We start from the raw sequence: 11,367 nt of genomic DNA, 5'->3' as shown, positions 1-11,367 counted from the left end.
TTAATTATGTTAAATAATATTTTTAATAAAAATGTCCATTATTAAGTTGGATATTTTTAATATTGTTTATTTTGGGATTTTTTTAATTATATAAATACTTCTCTTTCTCTTTACTTATTATTTTGAATTTTAAAAGGTAATTTAGATTTAAAATTTATTAACACATTATTGCACTATTTATTATAAGGAAAAAAAAAAAAAATACAACTATTTCATTGGTAATGTATTTCCATAATTTGTAATGCTATCATCAAATTTACAACTTTTATTTTTGGATTACATGTTTATGGGGAAAATGACCAATATATATGTACAACTTGAGTGGGTTTAATGGTTAGGAGCATGTGTTTCCTCTTAAAAGGTTATGTGTTCAAATCCATAAGGGGGTAGAGTATATATATTTGTGCAAACTTTAAAAATCAAATTTCTATTGGGAAGCAAGTCTCTTATCTCTTGACCCACAAACAAGGGGGTCTCATACACCGATCTCGTATCACGTCTAGCTTGGCTATAGCCTTAAAATTACATTATTATATTTTTTTATAGAATTTCATCTTTCACTCATTATAAATGGTATGAATCTTGTCATTGAAAACTTATTCCATGAACAATTTCACTTATATTTAACATACATGTAGAATCCTAGATAATAGATTTTAAAGATTTCAAATTTCAATACCTTATATCCTATCAGGCCAGGAGGTAACTCCTCAAAATGAATTGTGTTTATTCATTAAGATTTCTCATGGATATATACAAGGAGGGAGAGATTATTGGGCTTCACCTCCCGGTGTCTCTTCATATTCCTATTCTCCATTATTTACTATTTACATTATTTACAAATATTCACCCAATCCCAATGATTAGGTGTCAACATTCCCCCCCTTAATCTGAAGGGATGTTGGTGAGTCCAAGCATCATTCTGAACCTTTCGAACTTTTCTCTTCCAAGCACTTTGGTGAAGATGTCTGCAATCTGCTCATTAGTGGAACAATGGCATAGATGGATTGGCTTGGCCTCAACATGATATCGAATCAGATGGTATTTTGTATTTATGTGCTTTGTTCGATCATGGAACTTTGGGTTCTTGGCCAACTTTATTGCAGAGGTGTTATCAATCATGAGTGGAGTTGAATGCACTTGTTTCACCTACAAATCTTCTAGAATTTTCTTGAGCCACACAATTTCTTTTATTGCCTCAGTTGCTGCCACATATTTTGCCTCTATTGTGGAATCTGCTGGAATTGATTGTTTGTGTGATCTCTAGGAGACAACTCCTGATCCAAGACTCATAGCATAACCTGAAGTAGATACCCCAGTTTCTTTGTCTCCATCGAAATCTGAATCAGAGTATCCAATCAAGCTGAAGTCGCCCACCTATGTATACTTGAGTCTAAAGTCTTAGGTTCCCTTCAAGTACTTAAGAACTCTTTTTGCAGTAGACCAATGTCCCTCACAAGTCTTTTGAATAAACCTGGAGAGGATTCCAACATCAAATGAAATGTTCAATCTGGTAGTACTCAGGTAGTTGAGACTTCCTACAAGTTGTTTATACTTTGTTGCATCCTCAAATTCTTTTCCTTCAATGGATGTGAGCTTCAAGTCTTGTTCCATTAGAGTCTTCAAAGGATTGCACTCGATCGTGTCAAACATGTACAATAAATCTTCAATTTACTTCTTTTGGGAGAGGAATATAGACTTCAGATGTTGAGTTACTTCAATACTAAGATACTTGTGAACATAGCCCAAGTTAGTCATTTCGAAACCTTTCCTCAATTCCTTGTTTATGGATGCAATGTAGCTCTCATTGTTCTCTGTCATTAAAATATCATCTACATATACCACAAGATATACAATTATTTTGCCAACTTTCTTGACAAACAAAGTTGCATCATCAAGATCATAATGGTTGAAGTTGATTTTCAGAAGATGCTCAGTTAACTTTTCATACTAGGCTCGTGATGCTTGCTTGAGGCCATACAAGGATTTCATAAGTTTTCGTACTTTATGTTCATGGCCCTTCACACCAAATCCTTCTGGATGGGACATAAAAACATTTTCTTTCAGATCTACATTCAAGAAAGTTGTTTTTACATCTATTTGACGGACTTTCCAACCATTCTGAGCTACCAAGGCAAAGAGTGTCAAGATGGTAGCCCATTTTGTTGTGGGGGGAAAAGTCTCCTCATAATAGACCCCTTCCTTATGTGCGAAACCTTTTTCTACAAGCCTGACTTTGTGCTTGTCAAGTGAGCCATCAGTTTTATACGTGTTCTTGTAGACCCACTTGTAGCCAATTGGTTTGGTTCCCAATGGAGGATCAACCAACTTCCAAGTGTCATTCTTTTTTAAGGCATCATACTCCTTTTGCATCACTTCTTTCCATTCGTCACGAGAAGTAGCTTCTTTGAAGGAAGTTGGTTCAAAATCTGTAGACAAATTCAATTCACAATCATAAGAAACATCCCTATCAACAGGTGAGTCAGAATTGTCTACATCGCCTCCATTTTGCCTAATTGAATTTCTTGTTCCTGTCTTTCCAACCTCATCGAGATGAACACTTTCAAGTGTCTTTTTCAGCCAGTTTGGAGGACCTTTCTGGGATGGTCGAGGTTTCTCAGTTGACTGAGTTAAGATTGAATCAAGATTGAGTCTCCCGATTCTATCAATCACATCACTCAAAGTATCATCAATGGCTAGAGCTTCATGTGGGGGAGAGAGTGCTTCAGAAGAAGATTTCATAGATTGATCCAATATAGGAATCCCCCTTTCAAGATGTGGAATCTGATTATCAAATTCTTGAAACGATTTTACATGTCTGAATCTATCCAAGCAATCAATTTGTCGCTCAACAACATTATTAGCTTTTGAAGATTCAAGAAAGATTACATCTCTAAATATAACAAACTTCTTATTAACTTCATCATAGAGACGGTATGCTTTGGAGGTCTTTGAATACCCCAAGAAAATACACTTACGACTCCTTGCACCAAGTTTGTTTCTTTGTTCCTTCGGTATCAAGGCATAACAGGTTGAACCAAAGACCTTAAGATGCGTTACCGAAGGAGTGTGGCCAGACCATGTTGTGGGGAAAAATGCCTATGCAGGACGATCCTATCCACCTAAGGTGTGACAGTGCCTTAGCAACAAACAGAGACAGCTATTCTAGTATTCTTCCTTTATGAATTAAGAATGAAGAGAGATGGATGGACTAACCGGTGTCTTCCGTTTGTCCCTCGATCCGGTTTCTCTTCTCTTTGAGAGTTCCCAGCTACTTGCCTTCTCGCTTGCCCAGCTTCAACAGGTCTCTGCAAGATCACAAGAGGAGAACACTACACAAGACATAGATTCATATTCATAACTAGTTCAGGATTAGAAATAAACTAAACATACTAATGCAATCATACATCAAAAATACATCAGTATATAGTAGGAACCAAGATAGATTTATTGATGAATAACAAGGTTCGGGAAGAGATACAACCCAGAGGGCTCCAATCCAGCATCTCCTTCCTAGTGAATGGAATTCCTATCTTCACCTCCCTTCAAAGCATTAAGCACCCAATGATTCCAATCTCAAACCAACAACAATTCTTTGCAATAACAAAATTCCAGCCTCTAGATCTCATGGAGGAGAGATCCATATATAGATGTTTGGAGAGAGGATGAGTTAGCTTGAGATCTGACTAGTGTCCTCTCCCTCTGTCAGTTCTTTATTCCACTTGGAGGTTCTTGCTTCCACTTGGAGATTTGGAACCTCTTACTCATCACTAGTCAAATTCACTGAGGCAAGTGTCATTGAGGAAGATTCTGGAAGCTTCCTGGGTCTTGACACCTCTTGGAATGAACTTGCCATTTGTCAATTCCCGCTCAGCGCACCCTGGTAGTGCTTCTACCTGCGTTGCAGTGCAGGTAGCCAGTGTTGACTTTGCATTTCAGCGCAGACAGCTAGTGGAGCCACTGAACTGATCCTGAATTGACTTGTTTTTGAGTAGTTTCTGGTGGAGAACTTCTGTGAATTGTTGTGGTTTGTTAGCCTTGTTCCTCTAGGGGTAGGAACAACATGTTTAGGGACTTTGGATCCCTTAGATTATGGACATTTCATTCTCAATGCTGTAAGGCACAAAAATGTCTATAACAGTTGCCCCCTAAAGTATGAGGTCGTTTATCGGGTGAAATGCTTTATCAGGAGGATCCGAAGTTCATCCAATGCTGGGAGGAGACCTGTAATAAGATACAATACAATACAGTATTTTTCATACTACTTTCATGATCTAGCTGAGGCGGGCATTCCCATGCTCAGCTTTATAAATTCATTCTTCTGTACATAGAACAGACAATCGTCTGATGGTAGACCGATAATTTTTTATGAAATTATCATCCTTTGGGTAGGATGATTATCTGCTGCAATGATGTACATGTCAATGTCTTTATCTTTCCTGAATATATATCACAGCCCGGATGGATGAAATTAGATCCGGGGTCTTCAAACTCGTTCGATCTTCACTCTAAGTACAAGTCGATCCATGTGATAAATGTTCTGAAGTCAAACATGGAAAGACATCGCTTGATTACCGGTCAATGAGGTAAACCGTTAACAAGCGCGAGAGGAATCACCGATAATGATAATGACCCTCAAGGTACTGCAGTACAATTCACATGGTGTGAATAAAGGACGTGGCGTTGAACACCACACAAATCTTTCGGTCGAAGGTCATTGATGTATACCTGTCGCCGGAAGTGAGAAACTTGCCATTGAGGCATGCAAGCTTCAAAGTACTGAAGGGGGTTGTTCCTAGATCAACTTCTTGGATAATGAGCTGATGTCGACAAGAAGCGATCCGTCAAAGGAGGGCCTTAATGAATCCCCCATCAATGACATGGAACGGAGCTAATGATTTTGATGGAGGTGAAAACGATCTGTGACATATGATTCAGGGTGGCGGTCATGAAAGGATGAAGGATAATGTATGGCAGTGGATGGGACACGGTTGACTTTTCTGAACGACTTCTCTTGAACATATGGCGACACTGATGCGATGGATCGGTAGCATTACCCCAAATATGGATGGTATGGCGAGACCATGGTGATGTGACTGGTGAATGAAACAACCCAACCCGATTGTGGTACGGAGGAAAAGTTTCATGTTCAAGAGCGACTTGCTACCATCAAAGTTTTCTTGAATTTCTTCCAATTTTTCCCCAGTCATTGCTGACCAGTACCTCTTTATTTTTGTCAAGCTTGAGGAGGATAACATATGCTTGTTCTATAACTTGCCCTTCGGGCAAGCCCATCGCTATGTTTTAACGAGCCTAGCGATAATGAAACTCGTTCTCGTCTAAAGACAAGTTTGTCACTATTTAATGATTTTAACGAGTCTAACGACAAAGATAACTCGATCCTTTTCATTTTTAGAGAGTCTGAAAAGGTACGTAAAGTCAACTCCAAAAGTCCTTTTTCATCATCTAATCCCTTAAGTCCGAAAAAGTATAAAACAATATAGAAGGGATGAGTTTTCGATAGTTTTAACGAGCCGAACAAAACAAGCGCTCGATCTTTTTGTGCAATAATCCCTCAGGTCCAAAAAGATTAAAATCTAGAGGAGGGATAGCACTTCCTGTCCCTTTAACGAGCTGGAAGGCCAAGGACTCGGCAATCTTTTCATATTTTACGAGTCAGCTGAAAAGAGCTTAAAGAAGACTCATCTTTTGAGGAACGAGTGATAAAACGGGTTAGCAGTTGATTCCAGGTACAGGTTGGAATTTTCCAATCACGGCAGTGTCACAAGGATGGCTAGTGAAATCACTCTTCGCAGTTGTTCCTCAAAATGGGTAAACAATCATATGGAGGTGAACGATCGGCCAATGGAAAAGTGGAGGTGACGGTGCAAACACGACCAAGGCTTTAATGGCTGATAATGTTACATTCACAGTGGTTATTTACCGGGTATTTGGTTCATTTTTTATTTTAAAATGAGCTTAAACGCTGGTGGAAACACTTGCTCATTGGTTATGTTTATTTTTTAATGAGCATGAAGTCCACGTTAAAACTGCTCGGATCTTGCGTTTATTTTTTAACGAGCATGAACTGTATGCTAAAACTGCTCGAACATATGGTCAAATTTTGATTTTTTACCATAACTAGCTTTGCCCTTTTCACATATAGTACTGTATCCTCAATTGCTGCATCAAACTAGTTAGAAATGAATAACATTTGTTTGAAAATGAGATTAAAACCCTAATATTTCACTTTGAACTACGTAAAAAGCAATTAAAAAGTGTTTTTACCTCTCATTTTACCATTTCATTTGAACTTGGTTTGTTGGAGCTTTGGAGGTGCCTCTTCCCTTTTGATTTTCACCAGCTGATTTCGAGAGATTCTGTGGACGATTCTCGGTGCCGTCTGGACCAGGTAGGAGCTAAACCCTAGCTCTTTCTTTTCATGGTTTCCTTTTTCCATTCTGTGCCTGTTTTCCTGTTTCCCTGAGCTCCTGGGGTTTTGTTAGGGCGCTCTGCCATCAGCGCAGCTGGTTCACTCGAAACCTGCGCTGAATGTCAAGCTGCCTGAAGGCAGTTTGACCTTCAACGCAGGTGGAACACTGGCTAGTTGCACTGGGCACAGAAAATAGCTTTGTTGCACAGTTTTTGATGAAAATTTTGCCAGTTTCTCATCAAATCCAGGATCTAACTCCTCTCATGTTTGTTTTTCAGAGATTATTGGAGCAAAATGACCCTTACATGGTGAGAACGAGAACATGAAGAAGAGGACATGATTGCCCTCCATGATCCTGTCACGGTGAACACGCTGCGGAACTGTGGCCTGCTGAAGTTCTTCCGTATCTCTAGTATGAGAGCGCAGATCTCCTTACTGCAGTACATGCTTGATGCTTGGGATCCTATCAACCAAGTATTTCAGATTAGGGGTAAATCCATCCCCTTGACCGTAGTAGACATTTACTTCTTGACTGGCTTGTCGAGGCGGGGTGCTCCCATTTCTTTGTCAGGTTCGGCCCGAGGGAATGACTCCGTGAGAGATTATGTCCGCCAGTATTGCAGGGAAGGATCTCAGTTGAGCAGGGACGACAAGGTCGTTATCCGTGAGATTACTGACAGGTCTCTCAGGTCCATTCTGTATACTATTGGTAGGATGGCCGGTAGTGCATCTCTTCATGTTGCCAATAGATCCTATGTGCAGCACGCCTTGGAGTGCCTCCAACCAAAAGTATTCAACTGGTGTGATGCAGTACTTCTTCAGATGAAAAGTCAGTTGACCAAGGTAAAGGACGGGAAGTTGAATAACTTTGGATTTGGTTCTATTTTGACTGCCTTTGCCTTGGAGAAGATACCAGTGATGCAGCCTCAGTACATTGCACTCGACTTGCCTTCTCCTACCAAGCCACGCATGCAGAGATGGGTTGATCACATGTCTAGGCATGCTGGTCAATCTCAGATTTCTTTCACTGATACCTTCTTCAGGTGGTTTGAGCGTCAGGAGATGGTCTATTCCGAGTATCCATATGTTGGCATGGATTTCCGAGGCGATCCGGATTTGGTGCTGCCGGATGGCGAACAGTGGGGCGTTATTGGTAAAATCTTCGACCATATCACTGTTTACTGTTTTTATTTATAATGTCCTTGTGCTTTATTCTATCAAGACTTTAATCAAACTCATGTGTGCATGAAGATGTTGGTCCTGTTCATCCAGTAGTTCGCCCGAGAGCGCCAGTCGCCGCCCCAGCAGGGGAGACTGCTAGGAGGGTTATTCTTCGCGACCTTGACATGGCCGAGACCCTTACAGCTGTGCAGGAGCAGGTTGAGAGCCTTACTCTTGGCATTCCGGATGTGCGGATCGACGAGTTACCTTTACAGTTGCAGCGGCATACTACTGGCGTGCCTAGACGATGGACTCGTATCTTGCGTATGATTGCACAGGCCGTGACGTGCTATCATGAGCATCACTAGGCTAGGGTGCCCCCTAGCATTTTTGAGTTTTTTGGGTCATGCGACCAATTTTGTCTTGGTTACAGAACATTATATGTAAACGATAAACAACTTATATATATATATATATATATATATATATATATATATATATATTGATTTTCGGGGTTTATTCTGGTTGAGTTATATGATCCACTTGTACAACATTGATGATGCATTTCTTTTTATAAATGTCGCAAATGTCTATCTAACACATAGTTTGCTAATGAGTCAGTTAATGTGTTTAAGTTTCTGGAAATGTGTTGGAATTGAATTAAATCAAACTGTCTTTCCAAAATCTTAACCCTTAAAAACATACGATAAATGGCTGGATTGCGGACGGAATATATACCATTGAGTTGTAGTATCACGAGTTGTGAGTCTATCCTGATGATTAGTCGGCGTATACCATGAGTGATGGCATTAGAGAGTAGTTCTATCAACGCGCTATACTCAACGATGTTATTCGTTGATTGCCCAATACACACACCTGTGAAACTTACTAACTCGTCGCTTGGACCAAAAATGGCCCAGGCCGCGAAGGACAGGTTCCGCGAACTACGACTCGCTCCGTCAGCATATCCCACACATGTCTCAGAAAGGTTCGACATCTGCCATAAATGTAAAAAGGTGGATTACTCGACCAAAACAAACACTTTAGCGAAAACAAAATACAACAAAAGCATACAGGTTACTGTTTAAGCATAGTAACGCTTAAGGTACAACCCATTGCGAGGTTGCGCTAGTGGAATTGCGTCATAATCCATTAACTCGTAGGCTCCTTTTGCTAACACTCGTTTAACAATATAGGGGCCCATCCATAAAGAATTAAATTTACATGCTCCCAATTTGTCGGATTCTTGGTCGTAAAGCAAGACCATGTCACCTTATGAGAAGACACGGGGTTTGACATTTTTGTCGAACTACGCCTTGACTCGTTTCTTATGGGCTTCGTTAGCCAAAGCGGCGTCACGACGGGTTTCATCCAATTGGATTAATTCCAAGAAATGGGCCTCTTCTTCCGAAGTTCCGGGGAGGAGATCGATTGCGAGTTTAAGAGATGAAAATTCGCACTAGACAGGTAAGACTGCCTCCAGGCCATACACCAGTTGGAAAGGCGTGAACCCGGTCGCATTTCTTACTGATGTTCGGTAAGCCCACAAGGCTGAGTACAGGATTAGGTGCCACCTTCTTTTGTGAACTCCGATCATCCTTTGCAACATACGCTTCAGGACCTTGTTGATCGCTTCAACTTGTCCGTTGGCTTGCGGATAATACGGGGTAGAGCTGTCGTGAGATAGCCCTAGCTTGGCAGCTAATTCGACCATCATGTGATTGCGAAAATGCGATCCATGATCTGTAACTATAGCCTGTGGTACGCCGAACCTGGTGACTACATGATTGAAAAAGAAAAGGGCAGCTGTTTCACCAGTGTTATCTAATGTAGGCATCGCCTCGGCCCATTTGGTAAAATAGTCAACGGCGACTATGATATACCCATGCCCCCCGGTCGAGGTGGGGTTACATGTCATGAAATCGATGCCCCATTTGGTGAAAGGCCCAACAGCAACTATTCGTTGTAAAGGTGCGGGTGGTTTTCTGGTTTTGCTATCAATTTGACAAGCATGACAACTTCTGACTGCGGTTATGCAATCTTTGAACATGGTTGGCCAGAAGTATCCTGCTCGTAAGATTTTTTGTGTTGTTGCATATCCAGATTGATGCCCCCACACGCGCCCGAATGACACTCATTCAGGGCTTTTTCGGCCTCCTCATGGGTGAGGCACCTCCTGAGAACTGTATCGATACCACGACGGTAAAGCGTGTCACCGACGATCATGTAGTCTTTTGCTTGGTATCGTATACGTTTCTGTTCAGAGTGAGAGGTGTTAGGCCGGAACTTTTGGGTTTGGAGATAAATTATGATATCTCCATACCACTCATTGCTTGTAGATATCATAAACAAATTCTCGTCCACGATTGATTCTTCGGATGTTTCATCGTTGGACGACGATGGGAGATCGCACAATAATTCTGCGAAAGCTAGAGCCTTCTTTGATTTGGATTTTACAAATTCCAGATCAAACTCTTTAAGGATCGCTATCCATTTTGAATATTTGCCCCCCAGCAACTGTCACAAGCAATTGGATCGTTTGTTAACCGGTGTAATTCGGGTAACTCTAAAGTTGCCACGAATGGTAACTGTTGATTTAGGTTAGGTGAAGCATACCCAGGGTACGATGGAATTGCCTGAGCAGTGGGCCTTTGCATACCAGCATAATGTAATTGATGTTGGTATGACTGATATGGTTGGTGGACTTGGCCACTGTAAAGCGGTTGGTTTTGACCATTTTGAATATACGGTTGTCCATTGTTCGCAAAGATCTGCTGCTCAGAACCTTGGTACACTTGTTGGAATTGTGGTTGTTGGTATTGCACCAGCCACGGTTGTGAAGCCATGTTCTGCTGCGCTATACTAACCGTCAGACCAAGATGTGGGGTAATTGTACCCGTTTGGACCTGTGTCGCCCCACCAGTTGGCGATTGTGGTTGTGTCACAGGGTCAAGGGGCTGTTGCATTACAACCTGAGAAATATGAGGTTGACATACAACAGGCATTGTTTGAACTTGTGACACTGTTACAATAGCTGGTGTTGTCGGGATGTTCGACATAGGTACACATTGTTGCATAGAATACACAACTCTTGGTTGTTGGGGTAGCATAGGTACCCAACCACTTGTCGTAATTCCAATATAACCTGAATACTATTGAGAACTCCCATATGGATATCCTCCCGGAGGGGGTAATGAAAGGGCATACTGCCCCCCATACGGTAGCAATCCGGAGCTCAAGGGGATTGTTTGTCCTTGAGGACTGGATTGCCCAAATTGACCTCCAAAGGGATGAATCTGGCGAGTCTCTGTTGGCATTATGATTCAAGTGTTGTCCTTGATGGCAACTCACTCAGAGGTTGGTACAGGTGCTCAGAGGTTGGTACAGGTGATGGAAACTTAATCAGAGGACAGATCTTAGTACAGCATGGCAAGAAAGTTCATACACGCAGGTTCGTTAAGCCCAAGTCGCGTGTACACGCAGGTTGGCTTCAGCAAAAGCGCGTGTATGTGGAAAAGTACCTTTGGTCCATGGCGGTTAGTCCTTGGAAGTTGTGCCTATGGTTTCGGACCATTGTGTCTCGACAGGCGTGTCGATCCCTAGTTTTGAAGTTGATGGTATTGTGTTACTATGGTTTTGGCTCTTGGTATTGAACAAGGCCTAAGGCTATATAAGGAGAAAATCATTAGGCAAAGATATGTATTGTGTGTCTGACGCAGTGAGAGGATCTGGTATTGTTGGTTATCTGTTCGGGACGTTTTGGCAAGGGTCGA

Source organism: Pinus tabuliformis, chromosome 3_2 (genome assembly GCF_031772625.1).
Source record: "Pinus tabuliformis cultivar Carrire ecotype Pingquan chromosome 3_2, CPIR1, whole genome shotgun sequence".
NCBI classification, from domain to species: Eukaryota; Viridiplantae; Streptophyta; class Pinopsida; order Pinales; family Pinaceae; genus Pinus; species Pinus tabuliformis.
Note: the sequence above shows the minus strand (reverse complement) of the source record.